Raw genomic sequence first — 24,667 nt, 5'->3', positions numbered from 1 at the left:
ATTTATGGTTATTGTTGAAAAGTGAATACGTTTCTCTATCTGTACGGCCCTGTGTCTTTTACCATCAGCTTTATACGTCGTTAACAAGTCGTGTTGGTGTAGCTAAGCCGATTGTGTGGCCTGAAAACTAGCCTGAATCGTGCTAAAACCCCGGATCTACCGAAGAAACACGCAATTAGTTATACAATTAGCTTTAACGGTGCAGACTGTGATTTAACCCATCCTTCGTAAACACCATGAGACACGGGTTAAGCCTTCATTTCGAATGTAAAAACGAAAACATTCGAGGAAAACAACAATGCAATGTGCCATGTGCATCAAGGTGGTTTGAGACAAACAATACGACAAGGTCAAGACAGTCGACAGCTTGTGTTAGAGCCTGCATGTTACGACATGACTCCCCCTACTGTCAAGTGGGCCACCAAGCGGATGAAGTGTTAAGACAGGCAGGTGTTGTCACTGGGAGATGAGGTTATGCTAGTCAAGTCTCAGTGAGCTCCGGACCTGACAGTGCAAGGTAGGCACACACACATATATCTGGTCTATTTACATCTTGACTTCACCTCAGCAACTGTGCATATGCATACTTAATTTAATAATTGTTTTGACATTTTGTGAAAGAATATACTTTATACAGACACAAGCACATTAATCGGTACTGACGCGTAGATGGGTTGACGGGACCGTTAGGTCTATAAGAAAGGTGTGGATGCAAATTAGAGCTTATGCGCCATGTGCACGTGAGGGTTATTAGGTTATGTAGTTGATGTGCGCTAAGCTCGATAAAGTTGTACACAGGAATACAAACTGAAACTTATTAACACCGTCAGACTGTTGTACTCATGGGACCAGTGCAGATCAGTGTTAGAATGGTATCCAATCCAGCAACCCAAATTTGTGCAGTGTGCAGTCTGCAGACGGGCTGACTTGGTTGCTGCATATCACTGTATCCTAGTTGTGTAGATCGATGCTCATGATGTCTGACGCTGGCCTGGTCCAGACTCGTATATTTACAGACCGCCGTCATTTACCTGGACAATTGCTGCTTTCGGCGTTAAACAACAAACAAATAAATGCTCACATGGGAATTTCGGATGTCTGATGCATTCAAGATCATCTATGCTGATGCAAACAATAACTATAAGCAATGACACACGCAGGTACCTGAATCATACCACTAAAGCGGTCCAACAACCAAGAAGCACAGTCTGCCGGTTGAGTTAGTATAGCTTCTCTACAGGAGAAAGGCTGGTTGCATTTGGAACGCCTTAAGTGCTATTGCCAAATCAAAATGTACATTGGTTATGTAATTCTGCAGAATATTGCAATGTAGGAGACAGTATTTAGTAATGAGGGTATTTTGCCTAATAAGTTGAATGACACATTCAGGTGGGATAGATATTAGAATGATCTGATAAGAATTGACATTGTTATGACCCTTGTTTGGTCAAATAGGGTCTCATGGAGCATGTTACTTCTATTATGAAAATAATTCATTCAACCTTTTGATGATAAAAATTCGTGACAACAGAGAAATGTGCAAATCGTAATGCCAAATGGAAGGATAGAGAGCGAGTCTGAAACAGTTCACTCAAGTCACTAGACTAACATCTAGTCTTTGAAATGAACATATTTTACAGAAAAAAACAGTTCCTAAATTATGGCCATAAAATATAATATAAAGTAGCCCAGAAAATATAATATAAAGTAGCCCAGAGACTTTTTCATTTTCAGAAAATGAAACTGTTGAAATCTAGACTTGCATGGGCTTTCTATATATATTTGTTTCAGGGTCTGTATGAGAGACTGTCAAGTCACCAAAGGTGCCCTCTAAAATACGTTTTGCAAAAAAGTAATAATAAACGTGACTAAAACAAAAAAAAGACACTTTCCTTGAGTGATGTACGTCAGGCGGCTATGTAGACAACAGTGTACACGTCTTCTAGGACCTCGATCAGATTTCCATGTAGACGTGCTAGCACATACATACATAGACACGGAGATACATGAGAACAAACAGATTTCTCGTGACGAAGCAACGTTCTGCTATTTCGGCGTGGTAAGGATGAGGTGTCAGCATGACTATACATCACTTTCGTGTTGTACCGTGTTATATCTGACTTACTGGTTTGTTTGGGAAGGATTTTGTCGCATTCATGAATTAGTTCATATTACTTATCAAATATACAGAATAATTAGATTAGTATTAGGGTTTCATTGACGTATGGATGAAATTCACTGCCACTGGTCTCAATTGTCCGAACATACATAACCTTGAACAAACAGACCACGCGATAGTTAAGTAGAGACATATCATTTTCAAGACACATAATCTTGGTGGAAATGTAAATTGTTCACACAGCTGAAAATTGATCTAAGTTGTTGTTTTATGCCTGAGGTATGCTGGACATTATTCGTCAAAAGAAACGGCTGCTTTAAGTAAACAAAAACGTATCATTACGCCTCCAGAAATTTATACATTACAGTTACGGATGCATGCATTACAAGAACAGTAATGTCTGCATTATGTCGACAATGATGTACATGTATACAACAGCGACGTTGACACAACGTCAACAGTGATGTATGTTTTACGCTGACAGCGATGTCTGCATTGCGTCAACAATGGCATATGTCTTAGTCAATAATGATGTATGTATTACATCGAAATGTGCCCTTATTCAACAGTGAATTCTTCATGACGTCAACAGTAATGCATAGTTCACGTTTACAGTAATGTTTGCATGACGTCAAATATGGTGTACATTACGTTGTCACTGATACCGTGGTTACGTCAAAAATGATGTATGCATTACGTCAACAATGATGTATGCATTAAGTCAACAATGGTGCATGGATAATCTCAACAACAATAATGCATACATCACGTTAACACTGCTGTCCTTATTATAGTGGATGAATAAATATTGCATTACGCCGCATCCAGTGAACACGGATTAGGTCTACGGCAATGATGCATCAAATCGGCAATGAGTAATGCATTTATTTAAGGCATTAATGTGTTTGCGTTACATCAAAAGTTTGTAACTATATACTACGTCAAAAATGATGAACGAACTACATCAAGGATAACGTACGCATTATCTCATCAATGTTGCATGCATTACCTCAACAGTTCACCATTGTCACTTCAATAATGGACTGATATATATTAGTCAACAGCAATATATGTATTACGTCTACAATAATGTGTGGATTACGTCAGCAGTTATGGACACCGCCTGAAAATATTATTATCTGTCGTAAGCGGAATTCTGATGACTCGCTTGATTTAAGCATACCTTATTCACAAGGAAAAGGTTTGTGCACAAGTATTCACAGCTTTAGTAGCCATCTCCCAAAATATTTACACGATGTGCGTTACGTAACATCACAACTGGGATATGTTCAGAGTATACTCGCTTGCCAGGATAGTTTATAGAGATTATGGAGCTGATGGAATAGTAATGAGATTGTTTCGTTATCTGTGTCGTTTCTTTCATTGTAGCTCGAGAACACGTTCTATATCTACTCATCCGTATACATGATCTACAAGTTCAATTGGTCAACCATTCTTGAGAGGACGGAGTCCTGTTGGTCAGTCATTCTTCAGAGAAAGGAGTCATTGTATTCATCGCTTCAGTAAACACACCAACATGCCCCAGTTTGACATGATGGACGGTACTGGCAAATACCATTCCAACCGAAAACGCAACCTCATCCTCGGTGGAATATTTGTTCTTTTGGTCGGATTGTGCATTGGTATTCTCATTGGGCGTTACGGAATATGTCCTGACCAATCAGACATTGAACCTACACCGGAGAAAGATGGAGTCTTCCTGCCAGGTATCCCAGAAGCAATCATCAAAGATGGCGACCCGGAAATAGGCAAACAGCTTATAGATGCGGTGGATAATACGAAAATTGAGGAATACCTGAGGTAAATAGCAAAGAAACTTATGTCTGTGTATGTCAGTGAAGTATATTCTTGGGCATGTCTATTTTGTTTTGGCTGATTTACCTGACAATGTGTTTTTGCTATGAATACGACAGTCGATGGTCTAATTGGTGGCTCAACTATTTTTGCTGTTTAATGACGCAAATATGCAACATGCTTGTCACTAGATGTATACGTCATCGTGGAGCTGCCAGTCAACTTCACTGACATCTGCTGGGGGTCACCAAGGAGATGCACTTACTGGTATTGTTTTAACAAGCAAACATGAAAAAACCCGTCTTGTTTAAAGACTGGATTTTAAAAATAAATGAATCATCTAGCCATCTTTAGGTTTCAAGTAAGTTTGCGCATGTGCATGTCTTTTTGTGTGCGCATATATGGGTGTGTCCTTGTGCGTGCGTGCAGGTTCAAGTATAGTTGGCCCTTACTGTCTCGTTCGTTTTCAAAACTCTTTTTAAGCAATTTTTCGTATTACTTGTGAGTGACTGTGGCAGTTTTTCACAGTATAAAAGGCACCCCGTTACTGCATTGCTTTTTTATGATCTTATGATCTACTCGGACGTGAGTCGACTCACATAAACCAGGAACGAGGCCATGGCATAGCTCAACATGTCAACATATAAACATTTAAAAATCTCGATAACAGGTAGGATGGTTTGTTTGGATACCACACGACTGAAGGTTTTTTAGCAGCATGTCCTTGAAGGTTTCAAGCGCTCTTGGAAATTCTTGAGTCTATTAACGTTTTGACCGTGCACAGGGCGTCATACAAGAGGGCGTTAGTCATAAAAGTGTCAGTACCTTCCGGTTAAAAACCCTTTGTGATTCCTCATGTTATTTCCTCTCGATCTGTTATCTCGTAACTGCAAATAGATAAACCCCTACACGACATAGCTTCAGAATTTGAAATAAACATATGCTTAAACCCCCAATATCACATATACTCTTAAAAAAAGTAGGTCACCTGAACTTTAGATAGGAATTATAAACGTTAACAAACGTTTCAAAGACAAACATCTTATGAACGCACCACCATTTCTTTTTATCACCACCCCGCACAAGGCAGTAGCCCCATACACGTGCATGGGGTGTCATTCTTGATTTTGACGGTTTCCAAGAAGGTCGATAATTCACTCTAGACCATTAATTTTGAAAATCAACTTACATCACACATTAGTGTTTGTTTCTAGCCGGTTGTGAAAATCGTACACATGCAAATTTCACGTCATACACGATTAATGTTCAAACAACTATTGTCATAAGGAAGTGCAAGTGGTGATGCACTCTCAAACCATTCATTATCATTATATCAACATAGATTGATTTTTTCAATAGTAAATTCAACATGAAGTTCCTCTACTTTTTGTGAAGAGTATAACAGCAGACCATGATCAATGTGATTACTTGCAGTGTATGAAATAAGCCAAAATCCCAGCCAGACATCAGGGCTGGTAACTTCAAAATGTTACCAGCCCAAAATGGATTTTGACCAGACCAGACAATACAAAGAAAATATGTCAATATTTAGTTATTGTTTAGACGCTGTTTTAGTGATAATATATGTCAATGCAGAGCTTTGAGCTTGCGATACGATAGTTCAATGTTCAAACAGTATTGTTAAGTCTAAAAGCAAAGCTCAATTTGAAAAATAGATTTTAAGATATGGTGAATTTATTCAGATGTATGGAACATGTGATCTAAAAAATTTACCAGACCATCGGGCCGGCTAGCTGTGAATTTAGACCGTCTGTCAGAACTCTAGCCCGTCTCGGGCGGTCGGACGGGCCTTATTTCATGCACTGTTACTTGGCTATGTAATTTCAAATGAGGGTATATATATTTTTACTCACATATTACGAATGACTATATACTGGAACCACATAAAAATGATTTTGCCATTTTCCGTTCAGTATCGGTATGAGTGTGTGCAAATGGCGTCAGGCCAAGTTGCGATCAGAGCAATAATTCGGATTGTATTCATTCTGAAACTTTACCCTTCAAAGACAAATATGCCATGCCTTTAAAACGTTGAATGATTTTTACAAACTGCACGTCCTGGAGCTGTTAATGACATATGTGTTCCAGACTTCTCTCCCTGAAGCCACACGTGGCAGGGTCTCAAAATAACCTTGACCTTGCTTACTGGATCAAGGATAAATGGATGGAGTGGGGTTTTGATGACGTCAAACTAACGCCGTATGACGTCCTTCTGTCCTTCCCCGACGCAGACAACCCCAACGTGGTGCGCGTCCTGAACGACACGGGCGGAGTGGTGTACGAGTCTCCCCTGAAGGAAGCTAATCTGACTGGTGAAGATGACCCTGATGCGCTGCCGCCTTTCAACGCCTATTCCCCGGCAGGCTTGGTGGAGGTGAGCCTAGTGCATGTTACGTACCCCTGACCACAAAAATGATCTGTTGTTTATTCAGTCAATGGGTAATCTTCTCTCCCTGTCGAAATCTCTTGCCAACCTGCTATGCAGTGCTGACCCCAGAGAATTCGTTCGAATCCTAGATTTGCCATGACTATGTTTCTGGGTTTTATAAATTTCCCCAATCATAGTATTGAAATCCTGAAAAGATGACAACTCATTCACTCATTGTTTTTATGTCCTCCGTACATTAGGAGTTCAGACGACGGAAAGTGCAGTAGATCAGGAAACAATTGATATTTCTGTTGCCAGGGCGACATGGTGTATGTAAATTATGGCCGAGTCGAGGACTATGATTGGCTGGAGAAGAACGCCAGCATGAACGTCACGGGGAAGATCGTTATCGTCAGATACGGGAAGATCTTCAGGGGGAGTAAGGTTAGTATTGATGCTGGACTCTACCTCCCTACAGCGGGATAGAGAAGATAGAGAGTGGGTATGTCACGCTGACTTTACGACATGAACGCAACAAGTAATTTGAATACACGATTGCTTTAAAAAACATATGTCACCACATTGTAATGCATCACTTTTGTATGACTACATGCACTACAGAAACAACACGCTTATATTGAATCATGTCTTTAAATACTCGACATTGTGTACAGCCGCTCCCACGGCCGAGTTCAATACTTGACAAATTTACAACGTAAATCTACCTTTTTGTACTTCATGACACTTTGCATCTGCGCAGAAATCACATTGCCGATTTATGAGACTTCAGATCGCTTACGACAGACACAAGTGCTTTTTGTTCACAGTCAAAAATTTTTAATGTTCCGACTTCCTGCTAAAACCATGTTCCCAGAAAGTGTTTTGATAGAGTTAGTAAGCAGGTCTAACCGAAGTGCTATCAGGTATTAGACTCTTATCCATTTTACATTATGAAATATGTTGGAAACGCCATTCCTGACATAACCATTATACTGTAAGCTAATGACTCTTGTTATTTGGTTTGTTGTATATTATATAATGTCGCACTCAATAAGTAATTTTCAAGCTGAAAATGCATCGAGTCTGACCCCGACAATCCAATGACCGACACCATTAGCACTGATCAACGCAACTGAGATACGAAGTCAGCGAGCCTAACCACCTGGGCCTCCTTTCACAAAGCACTAAGGCGATCGTAAGTCACTAAGGTAGCCTCAGTGCAATATTAAAGAATGGGAGTTAAGGTTAACCTTAACTCCTTAACAACCTCAGTAAAGGTTGCTTCGTGAAAGGAGCCCCTGGTCCAGTTGTTGCCTCTTACGAAGAAATTAAATAATTTTAACCCGGATCTTCAGTGGTCGCTACCGCCTAACACTCCATTCTTATGAAACTGTTTACATCATTTTAAACCCTGCAGCAGGATTTAGCAGCGACTACTTCCACACATGTGATGCTCACACAGTTAAAAACGCAATACCTCAAAGTACATAACTACAATATGGTTTAGTCAGCAACAGGCGTCTTTACAAACAATGACATGACAATGCCAAGACCTTAATTTAGGGAATGGAAAAGGATCACGGCATCACAGAACACCTTAATCTGGGTGTCAACTCCAGATCCCTTCGATGATGTAGGTTCTGATAGCTGTCAACCAATGCGGGACAATTTTATCCCACGTCAAATGAATTAGCACTAAAGAATGGACAAATATCACAATATCACAGAGAGCATCTTTATGAAGATGTCCACTTCAGACTTATCACTATATGTAGGTGTACTGGCGATGATGTAGGTTCTGATAGCTGTCAACCAATGCGGGACAATTTTATCCCACGTCAAATGAATTAGCACTAAAGAATGGACAAGGATTACAATATCACAGAGAGCATCTTCATGAAGATGTCCACATCAGACTTATCACTATATGTAGGTGTACTTGCGATGATCGCTGCGAACCAATGCGGGACAATTTTATCCCACGTCAGAATGACTTAGCACTAGAAATGAAGGACAAGTATCAGAGAGAGCATCTTTATGAAGATGTCCATTCCAGAGGCCCCTTTCACGAAGCAACCTTTACTAAGGTTAACCTTAACTCCCATTCTTTTAACGCTGCGCTAAGGTTACCTTAGTGACTTACGATCACCTCAGTGCTTTGTGAAAGGAGGCCCAGACGTATCACCATATGTAGTTGTACTTCTGATGATGTAGGTTCAGATAGCTGCGGACCACGGCGCGATTGCTGTCATCATCTTCTCAGACCCAGCTGACTACACGTGGGAGGGCGACCCACGTGTCTACCCGGAAACGTGGTGGCTGCCAGGGTCAGGGGCACAAAGGGGTCAATCTTCACTGGTGGTGGCGACCCGCTAACACCAGGATATCCAGCAACCAGTAGGTTTGACATCGCGCCTGCGCACCGACGATAACTAAATTCTTAAACGAGTCCTTGGAATCCATATGATTCACATCCTTACAATGTAATTATTTCTTCAGTTGCAAGGCTTTAGTATTATTTTAAGAGAAATGTGTAAATCGAGTCAATATCAACAATATTAGGCTCTGACAGCATGAACATTTTGATCATGAATTACATTATAAGTTGTATGCTTCTCTCGAGGGTAATACGGTCTGATGTACGCCTACATCAGACCGTATTGCCCGAGGGAGAAGCATACAACGTATTTATCTTACCGTCATGTTAAATGTACAAACTATCATTTTATTTTACGTTAAAGATCGCTACCGACTATATGACATGCAAACAAAACGGCGTCTGCCTCTCGACTGGATTTTTAACATTAGTGAAACATATTCTGACAACCATAAAACTGCTATAAAAAGTTAATTGTGTTTAGGCTGTGTGTGCAAATCACTCAATGTATAAAATAGCTTAAATAAAGCAGTGAAAGTCGGTAAAATAAATCTGTACAAAGTGAACACAAAAACAGCTGCTCGAACGGTTTTCGAACTCCGGGCACTGCATGCGTCATATTATGACGTCATACTATTGTTAGCGCTTCAGCTTCTCGGCGGAGAGTTTGACGGTTACTTTGGCAGCGGGTAATATTTTTTCCAGTTGTCACCCTCCTTGGAGGGTCACACGGAAACTTGTTAAACCGTCATTGACCAATGAAATTAAAGTATTTTACATGGAGGTAAGATAAAGCACGTTAAATGATGTTTTTTTCTACTATATCACTATGCGCTTTAGTAGCGGGCGTGACATCATTGCGTATATGCTTCGGATTGACTTGTATTAACTTGTATAAACTTTCTCCTAGAATCTGCATATCGGTATGCTGAGAATTCTTCTGAAGTCATACTTCCAAAAATACCAGCGCATCCAATTGGATATGACATTGCCGAAAAAATACTCAGGTAAAACATGTCAGAAATGTTCTAGGTTATTTTCGATATCTCGAAACATCAATTTTAATTACATAAGGAAGAAAATAGAAGTTTGCTGGGGTGCATACATATTTACATCTCTTCATATTGTGCCACCCTCAGAGAGATGGGTGGAGATGAGGCTCCGGCTGCCTGGAGAGGGCGTCTCAACATCACCTACAGACTGGGGCCAGGCCTGGATCAGGAAGGGTGGTGAGTAGAATTCTCACATGATTCTACACCATGGATGCATACTGCTCCGGGGTAGTCACTAGTGTTGGGAATTGGTTAAAATCTCATAACTGATGATTGGTTTATTACAACCGATCAATCATCAAAAAGATTGGTTAGCGTCATAAATGAAATGTGTTCATGCACATAAAAATAAGAAAAAAACATGTAGTTCTTTTGGGTTCTTTAAAGGATGACTAGTATGTCAGGAACATAAATTTCTTGGAGTCTTTAAGAAAAATTCAATCATGACTTGAAAACGAGCTTGTAGTGATTATGAAATGTAACAGACAAAACCAACCTTGTGAAAAATATTGTTTATGAAAACAAGTGTTCCAGAATTGTTTGTGTTCGATTATGAGAAAACATGATCGATTGCTTGGTCGTTTAGTCACTGCGACCAATCTTCGATTATTCCAATTAATCGGACCACCACTAGTAGTCACGAGTGGTAAACTCGCTAGTGGTTTCTTGACATCATGTATTTGAAAATATAAACTAATGTACAAAAGAACCCCCCAGTGAAAAAAAAAGCCAAAAAAAACCCCAAACAAAACAAAAATTATGAATAAATAATATATAAGTAAATAAATGAATCCATTATCAAATAAATAAGTAGATAAATAAATAAATAAATAGATAAATAATGAATGAATGAATGAATGAATGAATGAATGAATGAATGAACGAATAATAAAATATATGAAAATAAATAAATAGTACGTTTTTTTCCAATCCCAAAGCTGCAGGAGTATACTTTCTTTTGTACAGCTTACATCTGTGTTCTTACAAATGACGACACCAAAACTGTCGAAACTGTTGTTTTTCTGTCATCTATGTAAGAAATGCAGAAATGTAGCATTTCCTAAGTAGCATATGTGTAACAATGCGAATGTTGTTTACTAAAATGACTGGGCAAAGAAGCTATAGTGTGGAAACTCTTATTTGATGGCAAAACGATTAAATACGTTATCAGAACGTTACTATATTAACAGTTGCCGAAATAATGTAAATTTCAGGTAAAAAAACACAACAATAAAACTGTATAAAATACATCAACCATGGAAAAATCGTTTTTTGTTTGTTTCATTTTTAACAACCACATTAGGTTGTAAATGCAGAGCGTCAATAGTAGAGTGTCGATATTGAACCACAGAGTCGATACTGGATCATAGCGTCAATACCGGACAATAGTGTCGATATTGAACCATAGTGTCAATACTGGAGCACAGTGTCGATATTAGACCATAGTGTCGATATTGGTCCATAGTGTCAATATTGGACCACAGTGTCGACATTGGACCACAGAGTTGATATTGGGCCATAGAGTAGATATTGGACCATAGTTGAATTGTTGTTGATGGGTTTCACTGCAGAAATGGGTAGGTAGGAGATGTCGGGGTGAACGAAATACTATCACAATTGATAAGGGTGTGTGTACATGCCTCTACTACATCGGGTTTCCTGTTGTAAATACTCCCCCCAGCAGGATCTGAGACGGGCCGGCAAGACACGCTACCGCATAAAAACATGGACATTGATAACTACTTGGCTCTATGTTTGAAGGAGTCGGGTGGATGCCGGACGTAAACAGGCGGTCTGACCTCAAGCCTGGCGTATGTACACAGCTGAGCTGAGTCTGTTCAGAGCAAATATCTCTGTCGTAAACAGAAATATATCAGAAATAAACTGGTCGTTATATAAATGTAAACCTAGATCCATATTGGTTTCATATCAGTAAAAGTGTTATTGGTCTTTGCGAGTAGTTTAATGTGCGTCTTTACAGGTGTAACTCTGTTTGGAATGATATTATTGTTCTGTGCATTGTTGGTGAGTGAGTGGGTTGGGTTTGAAGCCGCTTTGGTCAGTATTCCAGTTATATACTCTTGAAAAAAGTAGTGGAACTTCGATCGGTTGATGTTGGCGTGGCGTTCATTTCTTCGTCACCGACTACGCATGAATCTGGATTCATCCGAAAACATGACACGTGACCCACGACGTGACCTACACCAATTTCTTCTTCCAGCCATGTGACGATCAGTCAAGGGGTGGCACACCCGGGGTTCGTAACGCGAACACCGGCTGTCTGATACAGATTTGCTGCAATTTGATTGGCTGTTACAGGTCGATTTCTTACAGCCTGGTTCCGAATGAAACGATCCTGTACTCTTGTTGTTGACCTTGGACGACCTGAACTGGGTCGATTGCAACATTTTAGGTTTGCCGATATGTGTTCCAAAGTCTGCTAATGATTGACTTAAAAACATTGAAGGTATTTGCAACTCCACGCTGGGTAGTGCCTGTTTGCAACTCCATGCTGGGTAGTGCCTGTTTGCAACTCCACGCTGGGTAGTGCCTGTTGGCAACATGCCAATTAGCACGTAAACGTTCATCACGAAGCAAACGCCGCAATAAAAATTCAAGCAAAAAAAAAAAAAAAGGCTAGAAACAAACACTAACAACTGTGTGATCAACAGATGCAAGATGATTGTCTAATGGTGATTTATCGACCTTCTTGGAAACCGTCAAAATCAGGAATGACACCCCATGCACATGTATGGGGCTACTGCGTTGTGCACATGGATCCCATGCGTTGTGTTTAGGGGTCGAGAAAAAGAGAAATGGTGGTGCGTTCAGGAGATGTCTGTCTTTGAAGGTTTGTTAACGCTTATACTTCTTACTATCCAAATTGAAAGCTCAGGTTCCCCTACTTTATTTGGAGAGTATATGACGGTGTGCCAGATCGATGTGGGAGAAAAGTGTCAAACAAATATAACCAGGGCGAGTCTGGGATTCGATGATGTATAATCTGACTATAGTGTTTCACTTTGTCATATAAACGGAATATATTAAGTGCAACTACAGGGTAAAAACATTCAGCTGTTGCCAAGTGGGTTGGTGTGTGAGTGAGTGGTTAGTGGTAAAAGGATGGTTGATTGAGTGAGTGTGTTGTTGGATGAGTAGATGAATGGTGGGTTGGTGTTTACGTGTAGGTGTGCAACGAGTGAATGAACTGTATTTTTTATAAGCCGATAAGTATCACGGCGTCATATACGACACTGAAACCAGCAAACGTGTGGTTGATAGTAAGAGCATCAACCCACACCGTAGGGGTACATTGCACGTCAGGTCACTTAGGGACCGTTCCTAATTTATGGCTGGGGGAGATGATGGTGATTTTTATGGAGAAGCATGTACAATGTGAATGACCCCCCTAAAATTTATGTACAAAGTAAGTGACCCCCTGCATGTCATGTACAAAGTAAGTGACCCCTCCTCCCCCTTTCCATATTTTTAAAGAATAATTTTAAAAAATTCTGATGTACAAAATTGCTGGACACACACACACACACACACACACCCCTAGAAACAAATGTACAAAATTGATTATCCCCCTACGTCCCTTACGCTAACTGGTTGTTAGTAAAACCATCAGAAACTCATGACTAGTGAGTGCCCTTCAACCACCACGTGGCGGACTGGGAATATCAGAACACCAACGACTTGACATGACAGGCAATAACCGCCAGTTAATCATGGTACTTATCTGTTACACGTAGTAATATGTATTTTTCTGAACTATTTGATGTATTTCAACATTTTTTTGTGTTTCAAAACGTTTTGGATATATATTACATATGGTATTTTACAGGAAAATCCAAATGAACATATCAACAGGGAACCAAATAAAGACCGCATACAACGTGATCGGCATTATTCAAGGACAGATCGAACCTGGTAAGATATTGTATCTGAACGTACGGTGCAGGGATGGAAATAACCCATTCCCCGACGTCCGAGTCCAGTGTTTTTTTCTGTCGGGCAAGCAAATTTGTATATCACGCTGTACCGGTGTCCAGTTGACTTTCCAATGTTAATAATGTTGTTTATTTAAAAAAGCAACAAGAAAACAGCCGGTGTAGTGGAAAAATGATCAGGGCAAGTGATTTTACATGTGCCACTGTACCGGAGTACACTAGCAATTTTAAAGTTATTTCCACCCCTGCGGTGAGATTGCTACTGACAGCCTTCTTTAACCAGCGTCTTCCGGAAGCACTTAAACACACACATGCGGGCTCGGGCGCACACACACGCATTTCTATACTTACACATTCACACACATTAATATATAAATGTGCGTGTGTGTGTGTTTGTTTGTGTCTGTACATTAAAGAGTGCGCGTACATTAAGAGGAGGGTTGAAATAGGAACTGTGTACAAACCTCGTGTGGTATTCGACCAGTGAAGATCCGGGTTAAAATCTTCAGTAACCCATACATGTCGTAAGAGGCGACTAACGGGATCGGGTGGTCAGGCTCGCTGATTTGGTTGACACATGTCAACGTATCCCAGTTGCGTAGATCGAAATTCATGTTTTTGATCACTGGATTGTCTGGTCCAGACTCGATTATTTACAGACTGCCAACATATAGCTGGAATATTGCAGAATGCGGCGTAAAACTAAACTCACTCACTTGTGGTCATCACGATGGTTTTGTTTATACATACATTATTATGTCCACAGATCGTTATGTACTGATGGGGAACCACAGAGACGCCTGGGTGTACGGGGCCATTGACCCGTCTAGCGGAACAGCAGTCATGATGGAGGCAGCAAGGGTCATGGGGCAGCTGGTCAAGAGTGGTCAGTTACCTGAGGAATAGACACTATTACAATCCCACTGCATGCCATGATTTATTACAACTCTTAGATTTTAATTACTCGTGACGTCTAATGGATTTTGTCTTTAGTCACTGACTGAAGTTTATAAATTATAAAAGAATTCTTTGTTCCTTTCACAGATAATTTGATATAATATTCCACTTTGATTGAATAACCCGACGCATACTTTATAAAATGATAACGCTATAGGGACATCTATATTTGATCAAATGATTTGGAATTCATAACATTTGCTAGTTAACGTGCATGTCGACTGTCTCCGATCATTACAATCTTATCTAAACCGGAAACACATGATAAATACTGTAAATACTAAAAGTAGGTTTACATATCATTATGACTGTGTCCCAGGCAACTGGCGTCCCCGTCGGTCCATCATGTTCTGCAGCTGGGGAGCAGAGGAATACGGTCTGCTGGGGTCCAATGAGTGGGTGGAGGTGAGTAACATAAGACACAGAGGGGTACATGCTTCAAGCTTACACAAAACCCACTGTTTTCCTGTAGACCTCTAGATACTAACTTTATATATATATTTTTAATCATCCAGGCTGTCAACAGCCATTCCATGTACACATGGGTACAGTGTGGCCTTTAAACTACAATAAAAACACAAAATCCGGCAACTTATCCAGCAAATTTTCCGAGCACAGGAAGCTGAACACATCAACCCTAGTCCGCACCAAATGACACCTACTGCAAAATATATGTACACACATTAAGCATAAGTCATGGTGATAAAAACGACAGCACTAAAAAATTGTGGTAAGTTTTATTTACTGGATGGGTGTGCTTTTGAAAAACATAAAAATCTTGCACTATTTCATCCAATCACAGCTGTCACATGTCTCTATCTCTTCAGTTGTTTACATACGGTATACTCGCTCAGGGAGCATGTGATTCTGATTTAGTGTAGTGGAACCTCTAGGGTCGAATGCGTGGCATCCTCGATAATCTCCAGGGTATACGTTCCGAAAAATCTCCTAGGAGATTTATCGGAATGTATACCCTGGACATTATCGAGGATGAATGAGTGATGAATGAATGATACAGTGATATAGTCGGTCAGAGGTAGAGAAAAACTTGCAGAATTCTATGATCAAAGTGAGGCTACTTGAACGGGTTACTCCTGCATCAGGTTGTGCTGAAAAAACAAAGCAAACATCTGTCCAATCAGAATCAATTAAAATCACTGACTCAAGTACATTGTCAACTAATATGATAGTAACCCTGGTAACCCTGGTAACCGTACCAGTATCATTACTACTCTTCATTGACATTGTAACATTAGAATGTTTCATTTTCAGCAATACCGGAAAAACCTGAGGGAAAGAGCTGTCGCTTATCTCAACATTGACATTTCAATGCACGGTAAACATTGAACACGAATGCTAATTTCATATATCACTTTGTTAATGTGTAAAACAGGAACATTTAATTAAATAAATATGTATATTATATATGTCATCGTATCCCACTTGCGTAGAGCGATGCTCATGGTGTTGATCACAGGATTGTCTTGTCCAGACTGGATTATTTACAGACCGCGGCCATATAGCTGGAATATTGCTAAGTGCGGCGTTAAACATTGTCCAAACTATGTTTATATTATGTCATCGTATCCCACTTGCGTGAAGCGAAGCTCATAGAGTTGATCACTGGATTGTCTTGTCCAGACTGGATTATTACAGACCGCCGCCACATAGCTGGAATATTGCTGAGTGCTGCATTAAACATTGTCCAAACCATATTTATATTACCGAGTTGTACCTGTGTATATACATGCATAATGTCCTGTCTCAATGCATGTCGTTTCTAGGAAACTACTCGATCCGTGCACTAGGAACGCCGCTCCTGTATCGTGCAACTTATGACGCAGCAAAGAAGGTAAACAAAGAAACAGTATGGTTGATAATTAGTGATGTTCCGATGATCGAAAATAATCAAAAATCGATCGAAAGAAGGATTAAAAATGATTATCGATTGTAAAAAACATATTTTCGATTAATCGGAATTTTGCTGTTTTTTGTATAACACCCTTGAATGAAGTAAACTAACCGTCAAATTTGATGAATATTCACGAACAAACATGCGCTCAACAGCGTAAAGCTATGCACATTGTAAAATTTGAACCACGTTTATTGTTTAATTACAATTCCAGTGTCTTTCTTGCAATCGTACATTTCATTGCATGACAGCAATAGTTATAAAAAGAATATTAATTAGAAAAAAACTTGGGAAAACCCTTAAAATTGGAGATTACATTAAAAAATGTATAATTTCGATTATAATCGATAATCGTTCACCACAATCCTTCGATAATCGATAGTGGATTTGGTTTCCGATTCCCAACACTATTGATAATATGAGCATCAGATGACCTTTCCGCGTTATGTCAGTCTGGTAGCCAGGTGCTCACCTAATGTAGTACAGCGCATTTTGTTGCTGATGGGTCACCTTATCAATGCAATGCGTTGGGTTCTGGAAATTAAGGATTGTAGGTTCGAATAGCAGATTCCACAGTTTTCCAGGTTTGTCATAATACACGTACTCGTGGGTTCCACCAAAGGGGGAAACGTCTAAGATCTTCCGTGGACTTGTTTTCCCTTCTCGGAACAACGTTGGTGGTATATTTGAAATACTGACCAGTGAGTTTGGTTTTACGCCCCTCTAAGCAATATTCCGGCAATGCCACGGCGTAGGACATTAGAAATAGGCTTCGACCATGTGGGGAATCGAACACGGGTCTTCGGTGTGACGAGTAAATGCATTAACCACTAGGTTATCCCCACCGACTCGGAATACTGGTCACTGGGCAGTTAAATTTGAATTTGACTTTGATTGAGCGATATTCGTTTGATATTTCCAAGGAGAATTTGATTGAGTGATATACATTTTAAGGAAAAATGGGTCTGTGTAAAGGGACATTTCTACCAGGGTGCAGATATATACTGACACGAACCACATTGCAATACCCAGTGGTCTGAGGCAGCGCGTTTCTCGGTGCGTTTCTCATGGCATATGTCAGGATCCGCCAATCGCGGGTCCAAATACACATCTTTAGTTTGTCAGCAGCGTTCGGAGTTTCACCATCATAGTAAAACGTCTTCCACCTGTATCACTGAAGCTTTCCTCTCACCATAGGCTGAAGACTTACATACATCAAAAGTGGCTCCAGACCAACCTCATTCACTATAGCACTGAGTCTAATTCAGACTGTCAATGCAGGTTCCAAACCCGAACGCCGCCGAGAGGGCAGCTGGGAGGGCGACGGCCTACGACACCTGGCTGCACAGCTTTCCCTGGAAGGATGATGACGGCAACTCCATGAACATACCTGAGTAAGATATGCTAACTGTAGCTGTGGATTTCACATGCATTCCAATTCCACTCTTTAGTTACCTTTATCGGTGGTAATTCTGACTCTCGTGATAACAGCTGAAAGTCTAGTATGATTGGGTGAGTCTAGATTGCTTCAGAATTGTTTGGTGCGTGCGTGCGTGCGTGCGTGCGTGCGTGCGTGCGTGCGTGCGTGCGTAATGTCAGCCCGACTGGCGTTATCCACTGCAGTCAAGTTGTTGGTACTGGCTTAGTAATATATTTTGGTACAACATTCATAAGGAAAAGATATTTACCGGGTTACAAAGCTTCTTAACTTTCCTGATACTTGAAAGTTGGACACTTCCAGTAGTTTGGCTTAAGGTACATTTTCTCTATATACAGTGGTCATTGAAATTTACATTTTGATGGTAAATCAGAAATGGTATGTGTGAACATAATTTGCTTGATGGAAGAAAAATTTGTACTACACGTATAGTTGCTTAAAACGGCTCTGGGTCATTTAACAACGTGTTCGTAACGTTAAGATGATCTTTAACCTTCCAATCAGTTACATACCATGTGACGTTAGGACTATGGAACAATGACATGGCTAGATTACTGTGTTACGTATCTCACAACTCCAGCTAGGATACTTCAGAAGAGTTCGCTATGTCATTCTACGCACATTCCATTTAGACTTGAATAATCAATAAATATTCATTCTCATAATTGGCCATCAATGCTTTATAGAATTGCATGTTTCATCAAAATATATAATATATATCTTGTTCACACAATATCACCATTCTTCTCAAGAATGAAAGTGAAACCCACATACCTGTATGTCTTTTTCATATTTAGGCTTCTGTATAAGACTGACTGACTGACTGACTGACTGAGTTTGGTTTTACGCCGCTTTTAACAATATTCCAGCAACATCACGGCGGGGGACACCAGAAATGGGCTTCACACATTGTACCCATGTGGGGATTCGAACCCGGGCCTTCGCCGTGACGAGCCAACGCTTTAACCATTAGGCTACCCCACCGCCCCTCTGTATAAGAAGAATGCCTACAAAGCTAATTGGTAGCCTTATGTCACCTACAGGATTGGCTCTCTCGGCTCCGGCAGCGACTACGCCCCACTGCTACAAATAACTGGCGTGACGGCTGTAGACTTCAGATACACCTACGACACTGTATGTAAATTACGACACTGCTTGTAAATTACGACACTGTAATTACGACAAATTATGCGTGTTCGGGTCAGGAAATAGATCGTAACATATGTTGTATAATACTTTCTCAAAATACTTATACATGACAACAGTGATATACTCTACCACATTGTCACTTATATCCGCCGCTTTCGAGAAACAGTTTATTCGAAATTGAAAATTCGAATTAAAAATTGTAACATATCAATGTATACAAATTCATTTGAAAACATATACAGTTAACTGCATTATAACGACCTCGCTTATTATGAACTATGGATATAACGAACTGGGCTTGTCCCAGTCACTTGTGTACTTTAGTCGATATTCGTATAACGGTAATAACTGAACTAAGATTAGTGGTCCCTTCGGGAGATCGTTGCAACCGATAGTTTAGTTTATGTTCTAACTTAGCTCGTGTCTAATTAAATCATTTTGATTCTTTCTGCCAGCACAAATACAAAGTAGCGTCCTATCCACTCTACCATTCCGTGTACGAGACGTTCTATGCAGTCAAATACATTATTGACAAGGAATTTGAGGTAAGCCATGAAAATATACATGTTCCCATGGAAACATGTACCTGTCGAAAACCCAACCTAAATTCATAAGTGATAGACATGTCTATCTATAGGATAGAAATATTTCTGATTGCAATCACATGTCAACAAACCACCGACATTATCCTCCTGTTTATCTACACCGATCCCTACCTGGAAATATTGTCTGGTATCTCAGTATGGTTGACCGTTGTTCCGAGATGTAAGACAGTTTGGAATTGATTTCACTGTCCGTTCTTCAAATACACTCTTCGAAAAAAAGAAACGCATAGGCGTTTTCAGCAGTTCATTTCGATATATTTTAACAGCAATCGTCATTAAGACATTTTCTATGTTTGAATCCCGTTTATCATGTAGTGTGTGTTTGTCAACGTTTGTCATAAAAAATTAAAACGATACATGAAAAGTGCATGCAGGACAAGTTTTCCACGTATGCACGTGCAATGTATCAGAGTAGAGTCATCGACTATAAAAGGCCAAATCAAATTCATCATTTTATTACGAAATTTACGACGCAAGTGGCAAGATTGAATACTACTAACCAAAATATCGCCATTGGACGTTTAGAAGCGGGGGAGTCCCAGTCTGCCGTTGCAGACACTTCGGCGTCCACCACAGCACCATATCTCGATTATGACATCGATAAACCCTCTTCAATTCAAGATCGTCCCATAAGTGGAAGACCAAGAGTCACCAATCATGGTCAGGATGTTTAATTTCACCTACGTCACCATCATGCAACTGGGTACAGGCATGGAACCTGGGGAACTGGCGACCAGTTTGGTTCAGCGATGAGTCACGTTTCCTCCTGCAACGATGGATTGGGGGAAAACGTGTCTACCGACGTCGACATTATCGTTTTGTGCCGAACTGCGTTTGACAAGTGGACAGATTTGGTGGAGTAAGCGTCATGGTGTTGGGAGCCATGTCCTACACTGGTAGATCAGAGCTAGTGGTGGTTCAAGGCAATCTACAGCGACCAAATTGCTACATCGAACAAATCCTGCGACCTTACCTCTTCCAACGTTTTAACCGCCAATGGGAGCTGTTTCAACACGACAACAGCTCGTGTAACAATTGCCTATCTCGCCACTGCAAACGTCAATGTCCTTCCCTGGCCTTCCAAATCGCATGATCTGAACCTGGTGGACGTGCACATTCCACGGACCCATTGGCGTGAAATCTTTGCCAGTCTACCAATAGCACTGACATTAAAGCGGACAGCAACCTGCCGCTGAGGTTAACCTGATTCCAAAAGGCCTATAGCCTGACCCCTTTCAGCAAGTGTCAAAAAACGTCTCATTTTAAGTTTCAAACAGGTACCTGAACAATGCACGACAGTGAAAAAGCATCAATGCATGTGAATCGTCCTCCACTGTCCATGGATAGAGCGACTTGCACCTGCAAATCATTGACATTTTAAGTGGCAGGTGGATTTCCATATTGACAATTTGAAAACAAAATGTGCCATTTGTAACAGAATGTATCGGGCGTTAAAGAACGTAATAATGACATTTCAACGACCTTGTGTTTTTCCATACTGTTAAGAAATTTTGTAAAACATTCAGTTGTATATATTTCAAACCAAAACGAAGATTTTACAAATTTTAAGAAATGGTGTTACCTATAGCTCGACTCTTCATTAATGACGCCGAGTATACGTTAAAACTAACAAATGAGGCGTTGAGACTGATGTCAGCCTTTGTCCACTATCATCAGTACCATCGCGCTATATCCCGGATGGCTACAGAGTTGGCACGTTCTCTGTCTGACTCTCTCATCATCCCCTTCAACGTCAGCGACTACAGCTGGGCCCTCGACACCTACAGGAAATCCCTTGACAAGAACTACGGCGACAAACTGAGGCCCCAAATTTCTAATTATGGTAGGTAGCATGAATTGTACCTAGTGTACGTATGCCTGGTCTACAGATGTTAATTCTACCCAAATATTTCAATGAGTAATAGAATTAAATCATTATCATTCATTAATGCATAAGACTAAAATGTAGATGTATATCATCATCATAACACGTTCAAGACGAAACAGCAGATCGATGCTCATGCTGTTGATCACTGGATTGTCTGGTCCAGACTCGATTATTTACAGACCGCCGCCATATAGCTGGAATATTGCTGAGTAAGGCGTAAAACTAAACTCACTCACTCAAGATGAAACACGTGTGGCGCTAACGAATAGTACGTGCTGTGGTCAATACTGTTTTGTATATATCGTGTTTGACCTGTGACCTATGACATACATTCTCTTGTCCTGTTCTGCCTTGGATGTATTACCCATTACACCAGCATGAGGAAAATCTATCAGGTTTAATCGTGTTGGGGTTTTGTGTACTGAGAAATACTATTTTCTCGGAATCACGTGCATTCAAAGTGTTTCGTTGATTTACTTTTAAGCTAAGTATGTCAATAAACCCTTTGTTATTTATCTCCAGATGACCTTCAGTTGGTTATTGCGAACTTCAGTATGGAGGTGGAAGCCTTTAACGACAGAGTGACCAAGATGAACAGGAATGAGTGAGTAAACAGGGAGGTAAAACCAACTTACACATTTGATCAAAACATGATCTTAGAAAATTCTTAATCTGGAAGTGGGATCTATACACAAAGAACTTAGTTAAGCACCCCCTAACATATCTCACGATTGAATGAAGCCCGAACTTAACCCTTTGGAGCATATCTGGGATATGATTGGTCATCATATGCAACAAAGGGATCCTCCTGTATAGAACCTGGCCCAGTTGGAAGCTGATTTGCACGAGGAATGGCGTAGACTGCCCCTTCAGGGGATCTGGAGGCTGACAGGGGGGAGGAGAGTGCTGGCTGTCAGACAGTCACATGGAGTTTACACTCGGTACTGACCTTGAAACGTGTAAGACACACAAAATGACATTCACCAATAAAATCAACATTAAACATACCAGGACCATACTTGTACACACACGGTTTTGTATGAACATCAGTGTTTGTTTTTTTAAAAACTGAGCAATTGTAATCATAAAATCAATATGGATTTCAAATATTTTGTTGTCTTTCATGAGTCAAAGGATCGTACGGGTCAGAAAAACTCGTTTTCATCGTGGTCGCCACGAGAAGTTCTAGGTATGTGTTGAAAACCTATCATTGCAAAAATACAAGGGGTGCTTAATTAAGTTTTTTGTGTATACTTGAAATGACATAACAATGAATACATACATCCACAATGAACAATTTTACCCTACCGTCCATTATCATTGAGCCCTAAACAGCCAGACATGGCTTGAGTGAGTGAGTGAGTTGAGTTTTACTCCGCACTCAGCAATAGACATGGCTTGAACTGTGAACACGGCCCTCACCTTTCCGTTCCAGTCACGCCCAAGCTGACATGTGACTGAAGGTACATCAATTTGCACCAGCGCACAATTTACATTGAACACGGAAAACCAATAACATCAAAGTCGTAAACGCTCAAGGAATATTCCAATTTCACGGTCACAAAAAATGTTCAAATACATGACGCCATGACTATTGCATTAGATCTGATTTTGACCAAGAACATCTTTAAGTGGTGCTTTTTCAGAATTAATGTTTAGGAAGGGCTTTAAAACGATACCAATATGTTAAATCTCAGGCATGCAGACACATGTACGTCCAGTGCTGGACAACAGATGAACAGACACAACGTTGCTGAACATTTCGCACCTGCGAAAGACACTGAGTTCAACTGTAAACTGAATCTACTTGTGTTACAGCCCTATGGCTATCCGCGCTGTGAATGACCAGCTGACGCTACTCGAGAAGGCGTTCCTAGACAATGAGGGTCTGCCAGATAGATCAACGAAAAAGTAAGAAAATGCCATAGTCCGCCATATTTATGTAGCTCTGTAGTTGCTTTGAAATGCATTCTCAGCATTACATGAATTGGTTAATATAATGTTCGTTTTTATTTCGTAAACCTTACAAATTCTGAGCTAATTCTATTATCCTCAACAATATATGTGTTTCAGGCACCTCCTCTTGGCTGAAAGCAGCACAGATTCCTACGCCGGAAGTAGTTTCCCTGGCCTCGTTGACCTTCTGTTTGAGATAGAGAAGGCCCCGGATGTTGAGGCACGTTGGGAACGTGTGAAGAGACATTTCTCGGTGATTCTGTTCACCATCGACTCTGCTGCATCAACACTACGGGATGTCATCCGATTCATTCCAGAAAATTAATAATTATCTTCTAAGTATTAAGCTTTCAGTTGTATTCATCGTTTCGAAATACTATTTCGATCTCGGCTATATTGCCATAAGACAAAACTGTTAGAAATTGTGCGCATATTCCTTTGAAAAGCAGAAATATGATTTTGAGGTATGTTATGTTACCAATAAAAAGGCTCTTGTTACATTCATTCCTTTTTTTATAGAAAAACAAATACATCATTCTTCAATGCTCTACATTCCCATTAATCCCCGACAGAAAAGTCTGAAAACGTTCCACCGATCAATACAATACACGGCTGTATGAAACCTTGCATTATGCATGTATTGTAAGATTAAGATCTCCTGTTGTAAAGTTGGATGTGTGGATACTGTACTAAAACAGTATGTGAGTTTCCGTTTGCACTAATTCTCATAGCTCTCCTACTTTACAGTTTAAGATACCTCAAAACAAGTGTTAAAGTTTGAATTTATCAGTTTACATGTACTTTTCTGCACGTGTACATTGTCGTGCCGCCATACCCCAGGTCATGGTTGCTGAGGTGTATATATTTGCACAGCCATTCAGGTGGATGGACGCATGTTTCCTAATTTTACAACGCCATTTCAAACAGAAACTTACATCAGTAATTGTAACGCCTTCAGTCCTTTGCTCATAGCAAACAAGGAAATATTAGCAAAGAAACTCGCCGAGACAAAAACAGTGTAGGCGAATGAGTCCAGTGTATTCTAGAGAATGAGTGA

At 40.3% G+C, this 24,667-nt stretch overlaps 1 pseudogene; it reads left to right on the top strand.

Annotated features, from left to right (window-relative positions):
• The first annotated feature begins 373 nt into the window (after positions 1–373).
• LOC124267076 lies at positions 374–24,112 on the top strand (annotated as a pseudogene).
• The last annotated feature ends 555 nt before the right edge of the window (positions 24,113–24,667 follow it).

Source organism: Haliotis rubra, unplaced genomic scaffold (assembly GCF_003918875.1).
Source record: "Haliotis rubra isolate DU_JTF1 unplaced genomic scaffold, ASM391887v1 Scf13, whole genome shotgun sequence".
NCBI lineage: Eukaryota > Metazoa > Mollusca > Gastropoda > Lepetellida > Haliotidae > Haliotis > Haliotis rubra.
The sequence above is the reverse complement of the archived record's forward strand: the minus strand, read 5'-3'. Positions and strand labels throughout refer to the sequence as shown.